Raw genomic sequence first — 13,051 nt, forward strand, 5'->3', positions numbered from 1 at the left:
CACTTTAGTAAGAATAAATAGAGACACCATCCATGTGAATATTGTTTTAATAAAGTATAAACCTTCATTGCTTATTCTTATTGCATATGAATAATTTTCCTTGATGTGGCATAAAGAACCCTGTGTGACGCTCTTCATGATTGCATAAGTTGGGCAATTTGCGATTGAAATTTTTTTAAAGTGGACGAAGCAACCATTAACATCAAACAGAAATCTCAGCTGAAGTAATCCTCCTCAAAACCAGTCTTGCAATGGATATAAAAGTTTATTGTTTTCTACTTCAGGTACCTCCCAAAAACCAGAAGAAATAGTCGTCATGCAAAGAAAATTAAAATATCTTAACTTTTGATACATCCACAGCGAGACAACTATATTACATGATGGTCCCGGCGGGGCTCGAAACCGCGACCTTTGGCTACCTCATTCATAGGTGTTACTCATAAGACCAACGCTCTAACGACTCTTAGCTAACAGTGGTTGAGTCACGTAATTTTTTTTTGAGACTTTCTATAAATAGTAATTTCGACATGTGTTTTACATGCAGTTGTGCAAGTCATACTATATTTAGTAAGTTGTATTCAAGTAGGACTCTGCAACTCAGTTGTTTTAAGCTGCTCGAAGTCATGTTTTGATGTACAGTTTTAAGATTTTAATTTTGTAATTCCTGAGAGAGAGACAAAATTTGTCCATGGTTTTTTACTGGTATATTTTTACCAAGTTTTTCCACGTAAATCTGTGTGTTAGGTACCATTGTAGTGCCACCCAATGACCTTCTTAAATAGTTTGCCACATTAAACCTTAATAATTCCATTACATCATTCTAGTTGTTGAGCTGAACATTTCACAAAATCAGTGCCAATACTTCGGTGTGATTATTGTCCTTTGTCTGGGTCTTGTCCCAAATTAGGAATATACGCTACTTGAAGATGATTTTGCTCTAACAATATATACAACACATTTTATATGTTTAAAGTTGCCATTCATATCTTTATCGCATTGTAAAATGATAATTAATGAAACAAGAGAAAAGGGGAAGAAAAACAAAGGGCATAAGGGCACACTAATAACTTTCATGGGTGCTTTGCTTGCAATCTCGTAAATTCATCCCCCAAGAAGTCAATGATGAAGAGCAAAAATGAAGGCAGAGCAGACAAATATAAAAGAAAAATTTTATTCATTGGTTCATCGATTACAAGTGCCTCTATTTATAGAGGTCTTATAACTATTTGGAATACAACATAGTTAAAACACGTAGAAAATGGACTGGAGATGGTGGGAGAAACATTCAAAATAGCGGTGAGAAACTTCTTTTTAAATGAACTTGACAACTCACTAATATTTGGTGGCAAAAATTAATGCTTATCAACATTCTTTCTTAATTTCTATCACTAACCAATTTAATATCAATAATCATTGTTTTTTGGTATTCTAAGTTGTTATTTGGTAATGTTTAGTGAAAATGTTTGTCAATTTATCTTCAAATTTGTAGAACTAGAGGTAGATTTTTCCATTGTTAATCAGTTCTAGATAAAGCGGTACCTCATATCAATGTGTTTGCTTTTCTTGTAAAAGACATGATTTTTTTATCATGCAATTGTTGACTTGTTATCATAAAGGATTGGTGTTGGGTCCTCTTAATTATGCAACAAATTTGACTATAGCATTATAAATTGTACATCTTTGATTAGGCTATCTAATTCCACACTCTGCTAGCACTCGTTTTAGTATGTCTTATTATACTATGCATTATAGAACCTTCATATGTACTTAATAATTAATTTAAGAATATAATTTAAATTTCATCACACTCTCATTTGGACCCTTAATTTTAGGTGTGTCTTTTATCTTTTAATTATCCAAATTTATTATAAATCCTACCCCATTTCAAATTTCAAAACATTTTCCCTCATCCAAACATTCTATATTTTTGTACAAATCTATTTCTTTTTGCATAAAATCCTATTATCTTGTAGTCCTAAAAAGTCAAACTAAAATCGTTGGGACGGGGTCACCCCAAGCCACCTTATTCAACGCTTTTTTCCACAAATTTTGGGAGGATAATATGCAGGTCCCATCCGACTCAAATCTAACTTCATGAGAAAAAATAATAAATCTAAGTCATCCATTTATCAAGTTAAACCTAGAACCTCATATATAAAGCAATTATTTTCCTCATTTGCAATATCTATTATCAATTGATTGAAGGTGCAAAATTGGAGATATCCTTATGAAGTGAAGTTTTTTCTTTTAGGATAAATTCTAGATCTACAAATCAACCATCATCAAATATTCATTAACATTCATTAACCATCGAAGCTTCAAGAGATGTTGGAGGATAATCAGGAATTATTGACTAATGATTGACTTGTACCTTTTCCCAAGGGATTTGGTATGATTTCATGTTATTCTCATATTTCTACAATTGAACTTTAGATCTAATATTTAACTATTCAATTCATGTGATTTATGGTTTAGCTCATGTTGAATTTGATCCTTAAGCCTTTGCATTAGTGGTGTTGTGAGATTGAGAACAGTGGTTTCAACTGCAATATTCTTAATATTTTCTTCTTCATGTTGTTCCTTATGGTTGCCCCTAGAGGACTTAGCAGATTAGGGATCTCTCCATGTTGTGCTTATTAAGGAGGGGTATGTTTTTATATTTTGCTAAGGTTTTGGTGAGGGTCTATGGGATGAACAAGGTCTGCTATAGTTGATCCTCATCAAGGAAGCGGACTTGATGTGCTGGTCAGGTGGGTTTGAGGACTTCTTTTGTGACTACAACTCCTTCTTCTTCACTTTTTTTTGTCCAGTGATAAAGGCTGTCAAATTTATTGTTGCTATCTTCTAGACTTTTTCTCTAACCTCATTTGGATTAGAGTTTTGGATGCCTCCTTTTTTATTTATTTTATCTTGATCAAAGTGGTTTCAATATTTCTATTCATTGGATAGCTTCCTTTACCTTTAATAGGTGCAATTTAGGGAATTGGGGTTTGCAAACATCTAGATCACCTTCTTGAGATAGATCTTCTTGTCTTGTTCTTCCTTATTTTCTTTCTCCTTCTTCTCAACTTTAGTTGTTTCTTTCACTTTGGCTAGGGATTCGAATAAATCCTTTTCTATTTGATTTCTAGGTGCCTTCAAATCTTTGGATAGCTTTAGAATGTCCTATGTGTATGCTCCTACCTTTGCATCTGAGAATTAATAAGGAAGGGGTGGGATGCAAGATGTTTGGGGCTCTAGAGCATCCATAATTATAAAATATTTTTTGACTTGTAAGAATATGCTATTGATATATCTTTACGTGACCTGGTTTGAGATCTAAGATCAATCCTACATTTTTTTGGGAAACTGTTGAAGCATCTTCTAAAAGACTTGGGTGTAGGCATTGTGGTCCAATAATATACAAGAATACTCTAGAATTTACAAAGCAATTGGCTTATCCTCTACCCATTTCCTATTAGTATACTAGGGAATCTCCCTTATGAAATAAAACACAAGGCATATCAATATTGTAGCATACTAGAATGGGTACCTAGCTTGTTTAGTCTAAGAAACATCCTCCAAAATCTCCCACTTTAAAACTTTGCACAAGTTAAAATCCCTCCCTTTGACCACCATCTGGTATGTCATGTGTATTGCAACTAGTAATGGTGACACTACTTGATCTATAAATTATACCTTATAGGTGACAATTTTGGTGGCATATAGAACCCCTTTATTTGTTATGTTTTCTATTGTAAGCCTGTGGCGATCAAATACTACCCTCATGAGATTCTTCACCTTTATGTTCTTATTCCCTTCTTCAGTGGTAGAGCACCCTCTCCTAGTAGTCTAGTGATGGATTTAATAGCTTCCTTCATAATATGGTAGGATTGATCAAGGTAGTGGAACTCATAGTGTATTCTTATCAAAACCAACCAGATCCATTCTTCTCCATTGTGAAGTTTAAAAAATCCTTATTAAACAAATCAAGTTTCTTCTCAACTATCTGAGTAAATTTTACTTTGTATTAATTTTTATTTTCTTCACTAGGTTGTGTCTTAGCTCTTTGAAAGTAGTATGGTATATCCCCTCAAAGAGTTAATAAATGTACCTCTTAACATCAGCGGTGTAGATCGCATCTACTAGCACTCCTGAGAAGGCTCTGGCTAGGTGAGTTTGCATATTTTTAGTGAGGAATTTATAGTCAACAAGTCATGGTTTGACAACAACATAGATCACTGTGGTAGCAGCCATGGTAGTGATTTACAACTAAAAATGGTAGTATGTGTGCTTAGGGTTTGTAGTAAGGATGCATTGAGTAGTATCTTGATGTGGAAGTATGGTAATCTCTAGAATATGATAGGCTTTTAGAGTGCAATGTTAGTTGAAACTCAAGTAGAGTATTTAGTGGTAACATAGTCCTTTATACTTATTTTGTGGTGGTCTTCTTTAGCTCCTATAGTTATTGCCTAGCCTTTCCCTTTGTATTTTTCTTGTTAGGTACTATGGCTAGTATTTTCAATCATTAATATTTACTTTTCCTTGTCAATTAATATATAGTATGCTACAATATGTTACATGGTTGGGAAAGGTTGTACTTATGTCATTGTGTACCTTTGATCACTTTCTCCAATATCATGTTAGATCCTTTCATGATTTTGCGACAATGTTAAGGTTTGATGTATTATCCTTCTAGTTTGTAGTAGTATGACGTGCTCATGTTCATGTATGTAATTGGATACATATTTTATTAGTTACTTGAATTACCAAGGTTATGTACACAATTTCTTAGTTAATTTACATGCTTTCCTTTTCTATAGTTTAAATATGATGCCCCTCTAATTTTTTTGTGTATAGAGTTTAGTTTTCTATGAATTGGGAATGCTCTCAAGAAGAAATATATTCTTTGGGATATCACTTAAAGTTCACATTGAATCCATGCTTCGAAAACTTCATCACTTTTAATACTATATCTATCATTTTCTAGTTTCAGTTCTCCTTTATTGTTCATATTTTCCTCTCCCCATTCATCTTGAAATCTAGAAATAGTGTAAATATTCTTAACATCCCCTCCAACTTGTTCTTGTGCAATTTCCTCAATATAAATTGTATCATCTAGTTCAACTAGAGGAATTTAGATGATTACAATCTCATCAACAAAAGAAATATCCTCTTTCTAGGAATATCCTCTAACATTTGAATTGAGAAACCATCTAAGACCAAGGAGAGCCCAAAATATATTGAAAGGCTCCTTCATTTGCACTAACTCAAAATCAACACATTGTTTAATCCCCTTAATGTTAATGTCTATATTATTCTATGTTCCAAGGGTCTCCATTCTAGAAGCATCAACCAAACTAATATTCATGGGTGTATTAACAAGTTTTGATCTTCTTAACTTCTCCCATGTTATAGAAGTTATAATATTTAGGCCTCCTTGTAGATATACCATGATATATTTGACCTTATGATTATTCAACTAGACGTTTATTATCAATGGAACATTTTTCTATTTTTGATCCTCTAAAAGTTGATTCACTTGTTTCCACTTATTCCAATATTCTTCCCATTGTTTCAGATTGACAAATAGGTCCTTCTCTCTAGCCATGATAGCTAAATCATTTAATTGCATTACATCTTGTTCAGTAAAACATCCTACATCCTCCTACAATTGTTGCATAATAGATTATTTGGCATGTTCTATTATTTTATCATGCTACTTCTTGTCCAGTTGGACGAATGCTGGTTCTTCTTCATCCTCATGTTACAAATTATAGTATTCCTCAAACCCCTCTTCTACTACATATTTCTTCTTATTCCTCTTGGTGTTAGGGCCTTGTATAGTCACTGCACTAGCTTTCTTCTTCCTAGTACTTTGCTTCTTTTTACTCTATTATCAATTCCTATCTATATTTGTCTTTTTATGATGTATATGAGGTCCACACATCCATCCTATGAAAAATTCTTACCAATTTCTACGCCACTCACCGGATCACTCTAGCTCCTCTTTATAGCTCATTTATCGAAGATAATTTATTATTATCTTGATTGGTATAAAAGTTCCTAGCTTTATCACAAGAAAATATTGTATCATTTTCTCCTTTAAATAGAATGTACACTTTTACCTATTCTCAACCCAACATTTTGATGCATAGTGACCAATATTACCATAGTTAAAATATGTTGCATCATTTGTTCTTGTATTTCCTTAGCCTCTTTCTCAACTGCCTTTGTAGTCAAAGTTTTGATTATCATCTTGGTAGCCTTTATTTTGCATAGCACATGCATTCCAGTTGTCTTGTTAGGTGGGAATCTAGTATCCTTCTTCATTTCTCTCTTCTTGTGTGCAATTACAGTTTGAACAACATGTATTTCCTCTATTACAGATTGAAAGTCTTCTTTTGGGATTTTTTTTATGTGATGTAAACCCTAGTCTTGACATTATGAACAATATATAGAGTTAGGATTCACTATTCTTATTGTTGCTAATGTATTTTCTACCATATCATTAGGACAATTATTCCAGACATTCCCTTCTCTATTGTAGTGGATACATCATATCCATTTTGGTATTCTAGGCTGAAAGATACTTATTTCCCATTGTATCACCAATTTCTTATCTTTCTCCTAAAAAAATTCCAATATTTTTGCTTTAGGGTTTCTCCTTGATAGCTTCCAATGTTGGGCCTCTATCCAGTAGGCCGATTAATTCAATATGCTTTTAAAAAATATCTTCCATCTATCATGGCTTGGTATCTTGGTTTTGTTTAGAAATGAACCATTCAATCTTTTATTTTTCTATTAGGTGTTCTTCTATTTTTTTACAAACTTCCTTAAACTTTTGTTCATATTTTGTAATGTATGTTGTGTCTTGTGTTGGGCTTATCATCTTTGTTACACTTTTAGTAGGGACTATCAACGTCCCAAAGTTTATCAAGAATTCTACCTCAACAATGTCCCATGTAGCTGCATGTTAAGGGTGTTATTTAACATACCATTCCAATTCATCCTTCTCTAAATACCTACAAAGTCTAGTAATTGATATTTGTCCAGAAATTTTCCAATCTTCTCTTATATGGATTCTAAAGTGAAACAATGTTCTATTTCTTCAGTGGTGTCAATACCAAATATTGGGATTCAAATGACTTTGTCCATTTGGCTAGAGTTTGTTTTGAGATTGTGTGGCACTTGATATGTAATTACCAATCTACTTAATGTTTTCTTTTCTTACTTACTATTATTATTCCAGGGCTTCTCTTCTTTTTCCTTTCTCTTCCTAGCTTTGTGTCAAAGTATTCTTCTAATATCCCACTCTAAGTTACTTTTGTTCACTACTTGCTTTCATTTTCTCCATCTCTTCTTCTCTCTTTTCTTCTTTTTTATCTTCTTTCTATGATATCTCCTCTATCTCAATTACTCTACTTTTGTATCCGGCAAGGGATATGTTTTGATCTAGGGGTTGTGTCATTTGAAAACTCCTTTTTATTCCTTGATTTATAAAAGACATGATACTTTCTTGCACCTCTTCATTTAGTCCTTAGCTATCTACTTATTTTCTATTATATTCTTCCCTTAATATTATTATACTTAAAGTGACTAATCTCTCCAAACAGTCATCGTTCATGGATGGCATTCCCTCAGGAGTGTATAAGAACTCCTTGAACCTATCATCCAATCTAATTGTGATACTAGTGAAATTCCTCTTAGGGGTTTGTGGTAGGGTTTTAGCCATACTAGTACTACTTGACCCTAAGAACAATATCCTCTTTCCTTTGTATCCTTCAAATGTTGTTTGTAAATCATTTACTAACCATTATATTTTCTAAAATTGTGAATTTATATTTTTCATGGTATCCTCTTCTTTGATTCAATTTCTTTTCCCTCTTCTCTCAATAGAACCCAAAGTGGCACACTCAACAAAATCCTCATTAATGTTCTCATTCCTCCTTTTAAGGCTCTCTTCCCTTTTCATTTTTTTTCTTAATCTTCTTTCTTTTCCATAGAGGGTTGGCCATTATCTTTACCTTCCTTTCTTCTATTTTCTCCATGATCTCTCTTATGTTCTTTTTATCACATTTGTCCATGTATGTGTAGGATTGAACACATTGCAATTACTTCTATATTGCATCCCATGATGGTTATTCATTTGGTTTTATCAATGGTCACATCTTTTCATAAATCTTTTTAGGAACTTTTTCCCTTTTCCCTTTTCCTTTTTTTTGGGACATAGCCCCCTCTCATAGAGTAGACACCAAGAAGACATAATTTTGTCAATTATACTCATATTTCTAATTATTGCTTTCTTTCCAATTCAGTAATTAATTTTTTATACACTTAAATTTGTTTTGGAGTGTTTTAATTAAGTATGAGTTATTTAATTAATAATTCCTAATTCTTCTACTTAAACAAATTTCATAATTTGTTTATAAAGTTCACTTTTCCCTAATTCTTCCTATCATAAATCATTTTATTCATTTCTTAATTAAATGAACAAATTTAATTGATTTGTTTTATTTAATTATTCCCCTCCCTTTTAATTTGAAATTTGAAATTTAGAGTAAGTCATATGATTCCTAACTTCTCACCACCCTCCACCTCATCATCCAACCCATTTGTCCTATTGCGCCACACCAAATGGCCACATCAACATATGTCTCACAAATTAAATATTTTTAATTATTTAATTAACCATTTATCCTCAGCAACCCAAGAGACACATGACAATTTCAACAAACCAAGGACACTTGGCTTTCTCTCCATTTTTCCTCCATCTTCCACTTGGAAATTTGTTCTCATGGAGGGAGCAAGATCTCCTTTTCTCTCTAACCTCTTCATCTCCAGCCATCCATCTCTACAAATCAAATCCAGACCATTGATTCCTGCTACCCAAGATCATGCCTTGGAAAATCTATAAATACTCCCCTCCTTCATTCATGAAAGAATCCATAATCTTGCACACTTATGTTGTCATTTTCAATTCTTGCATCCCTTGCATTTTATCTAGCATTTTAATCTTGCATAGTAGTTTTTATTTATCGTGATCATATCATAGTAAAATCATATAGATTTTAGAGCTGCATTGTAGCTACTCATTCTTCAGGTCATCATCTTGGAGGTTCATGTTGTTGCTGAGAGCCAATCAACACACAACCAAGGTCCTTGGAGATAGAGAACCATGACATGCCATTAGGGAGTACTCTTTTCTTTTGTTTAATTGATTAAATTCCTTGATATAATATTTCATTGTTATGTTAGATTTGTAATTGATTGATTCACATCCCTAGCATATAGATTTACAATTTAAAATTTATTCCTAACAAAAACCCCAACGTAACCTAATCAGATTCTCAACAATGGAACCAATGTTAGCAAGAAATCTAAAGGAGACAAACCAAAGTTCTATTCCAAAAATATTTCTAGAGTTGTAGTCTTGAAACCCCAATCTCAATCCTATTGGGGTAACAAAGAAAGATTTTATATCCTCCTTTAATACTTAATTAGAATGAAATAACACATAAATAGATTAGACCCAAAATATGATGTATTTATATTTTATTTATCAATATGTCAAATAAATTCCCTATATATTTGTTATAGCTCTTATCTCTATATCTTATCTATCTTTTTCCTATCTTCTATTTTGGTGAATAGATCTCATTCATATACTTATATCTCCATATCTTGGGGCACAAACCTTAGGTAGTATCTTTAACTAGCATGCTATCTTGCAATTTATATATTTTGGAACCTTGTTTCTAGATTAAACTTTAATATCTTTGGACCAGTGTCTATATCCTATTTTCTACTTAACAATGAGTTACTATGAGCCAATTCATAAGAGAAAAAATCTCTTAATACTTTTATATCTCCAAGAGAAACGAGTTTATTCTTATAGATTTTGATAGGACAATTTAAAAAATTATAATTGTTCATCAAATAATATGATAGTTAAGTCGTGGTATTGTTATTGTTCTGATTAAAAAAAGTGGGATAAGCTCATACCGTTACATAACCATAGAGCGACACCTAGGGCGAATGAGGTATGTGCAACCAATAAAAAAACCCCCATTAACACAACCAAAAAACTAACAAGGCAACCTGAGAGCCAGCAAAACAACTAGAAAACTAGCTCAAACAAGAAGACCAGAGAACACAAAAAAACTAGAACAACCACCCATGAAAGGCACAAAGAGATCTGACCAACTACATGGGGGAAGTTTTATCCTGCTAATCCTGGCATAAGCTTAGCAATTTATCAATGAGCAATGCTAATTTGCAAGAACCTATCGCAGAGCCAGAGGACACCAAGGTGGAATCAAGGGTGGCTTTAACTAGGGACTCCATATGGTCTGAACCCACGACCAAGGCCTCTATACATTTCCATTTCTTCTCCATTTTCTTGTTCAATTCGGCTTGTATGGTCTTAATAACCTATAGGGAGGCATTATGCATGTTGGCCACATTCTTGCAAGTTAGATTGACATCCTCAATTTTGATTTGGAGGGCCTCTTGGGATCAGATGATTTCTTCCACTTCAAATTTAGTCTCAATTTTTTGGAGCTTGGCATCCAAATCTTCAATCCTCCCATTCACCTTATCCCACTTCTCCATAAGGCCAACAAATTAATTAGAAAATCTCTTAACTTTGTCATGATCAATGTCCTCCAACCAAGTATTAACCTTAGCTTAAGCTTCATCAGCTGCCTCCAACCTATTAATTTTCCTTATCGCTACATTCATCTACCTAGAAACCAATTTCAACAAATTATCCTACCTTTACACATAATCATGTAGGTCCTTCACAATTTTGGTGAGGACCATAATCGAACTCGAGGGCTTGGTATTTGCGGGGGAAGCGTTTGCGAGAGGAATGCCAGGGTTAACATCATCATTAACATTAGTGGTAAGGGACCAATCCGAGCCCATAGTTTCAAAGAAGTTTGTTTCATCAAAGGAAATAGAATTGGAACCTGAGTCCTCAACTATCTCCATATCCTTATGCACCTCAATTTGGGGTTCTGCATCGAGGTCTTCTTTAGAGGAAACAATGGCTTTAAATTTGTCCATATGCGCTAGGTTCTTTCCTGTGGACATTGTAGAACTTGAATGAGATATTTCATCAAAGTTGGATGGGGTGACAACTAGAGTCATAAGTGGACCCGTTTTCAATAGCAAGGATCCCACCCGGGGGGTTTAGGTCCAATTGAAAATTATAAAGCCAATGTATAAGACCCTGATGAAGGGGAGGTTTACCCTTAACAAAACTCTTAGAAATAGATTGAGATAGAGAGGATAAGACCCAGTAAGGAAAGTTCATTCTTACCCCTATGGCGTAAGTGGTTCAACATAGGGAAGAGCTGAATGTGGAATCTCCTCTTTCTGCCATCCATAGTGAAATATTTCATGAAAAGAAGGGCAACCTCCTTCTAGATACCGGGAAGCTCTTATCTATTGTAGCTGCTTTGGAGTTTGGATCCCCATTCCCCAAGTTCATTGAAGAAACGGTCAAAATATTCCTTGTAACCTAGGAGATGTCATCTAGGGCCAAACCAGTCACTTTCACAATGTTCTTCTAAAAAACCACAAAGGCAACACTCTCAATCTTAACGTCACCATGTTATCCCAGGCTTGAACAAAAGTTGTAGAAAGTTTGGGATCATGGTCAGTCATCCCTTTCACATAGGAATCCAAATTACCCTAAATCACCTTACTGCAGAGCTCACCATTGTTTTTGAAATTGGAGCATTCATCAGGTTCAACCAGGTTTAAATCACCTCCCATCTCAAAAAACCCAGAAGCTAGAATGAGAAAGAGATAGGTTTAATAGTAACAACATGGTGGGTACCAATGGGGTTAAAGTCAAGCCACCTTATCCAGCAAGGAAAGGAGAAGGCGAGTATAGAAAGTAGGGAAAAGGTAATCTTGGGATTACACATCATTAATGGGTAAGTCATTTGATATCATGACATGAGCCACAATCAGGACTTCGTGCATGTGGGACCACACTTTCAAATTATTAACAATCACACCAAGCCCTACCAATTTGTCCACCAATCTATTTCCCTAATGCCACACATGGAAAAGTCTAACATTACCAAGAGTAGGAAGGTGGGCACACCACTTTTCAATGAGAGGAGAAGTCTTCCACTCTGACTTGGCCACCTCATTAAGAATCAAAACTGTGTTGCGAGAGTCACCTTCAACTATGATTTTTATTAGACCCTTATCCCTAGTAGCAAAAAGCCCGTGAAACACAATAGCCACTTCAGCTACGCTGGAGGTTTGTACACCAAGATTTGTCGCATAAGCAAGATTTAGACCATCATGTAAATCTCTAATCACGTCAACCCCTCCCACCAGATGTGATGGTATTGTTATTGTTGTTGTTGTTACCAAGATTTGAACCCCTATAATATCATTGTAATTGTATATATTGTATCCTCAACTAACAATTACCAAAATATCAAAAAGTTAAAAAAAGAATAATATTAACATTTAATAAAAATATTAAAAATTTATTACTTAATATTACTTATTATTAATATTAAGAACACTTTAACGTTTAATTTCCATTTTCAATGTAAAATTCATACTTTTGTAAAGCTAATGACAAACCAAATTAGATTTGGTAACATAGGACAATACTAATGCATTCAAAGATTTTAAATATCCATAACAAGCAATCGAAATTTTGTAAAGGTCCCGTGGGTCAATTGGGTAGAGCGTTGTCCTTATGACTAATATCTGTGATTGAGGTAGCCGAAGGTCGCGGGTTCGAGCCCCGCCGGGACCATTACTTTATCCATCTTGTCAACTTTGCAGATACCCGGATTCGACAGGTTTTAATCTTTATTTCATGACGCCTGTTTTTTCTGGTTATGGAGAGATACCTGAAGTAGAAAAACATTTAACTTTTACTCATTGCAAGATTGTTACTTCTGCTTTGGAGGAGGATTAATTTAGCTGAGATTTCTTTTTGGTGTTAGTTGTTTCTTCGTCCATTCATTAACAAATCTTCAATCAAATTGCAAGGAAACTCCAGATTGACATGGAAACTTCTCAATAGAGG

The 13,051-nt window shown here is 34.0% G+C and overlaps 1 non-coding gene across 1 annotated transcript; it reads left to right on the forward strand.

Annotated features, from left to right (window-relative positions):
- The first annotated feature begins 12,680 nt into the window (after positions 1 to 12,680).
- On the forward strand, positions 12,681 to 12,775 carry TRNAI-UAU (transfer RNA isoleucine (anticodon UAU)). The gene is made up of 2 exons: positions 12,681 to 12,718; positions 12,740 to 12,775. It is a non-coding gene; the product is annotated as a tRNA-Ile (tRNA).
- Positions 12,776 to 13,051: the final 276 nt, after the last annotated feature.

This window comes from Cryptomeria japonica, chromosome 11 (genome assembly GCF_030272615.1).
Source record: "Cryptomeria japonica chromosome 11, Sugi_1.0, whole genome shotgun sequence".
NCBI classification, from domain to species: domain Eukaryota; kingdom Viridiplantae; phylum Streptophyta; class Pinopsida; order Cupressales; family Cupressaceae; genus Cryptomeria; species Cryptomeria japonica.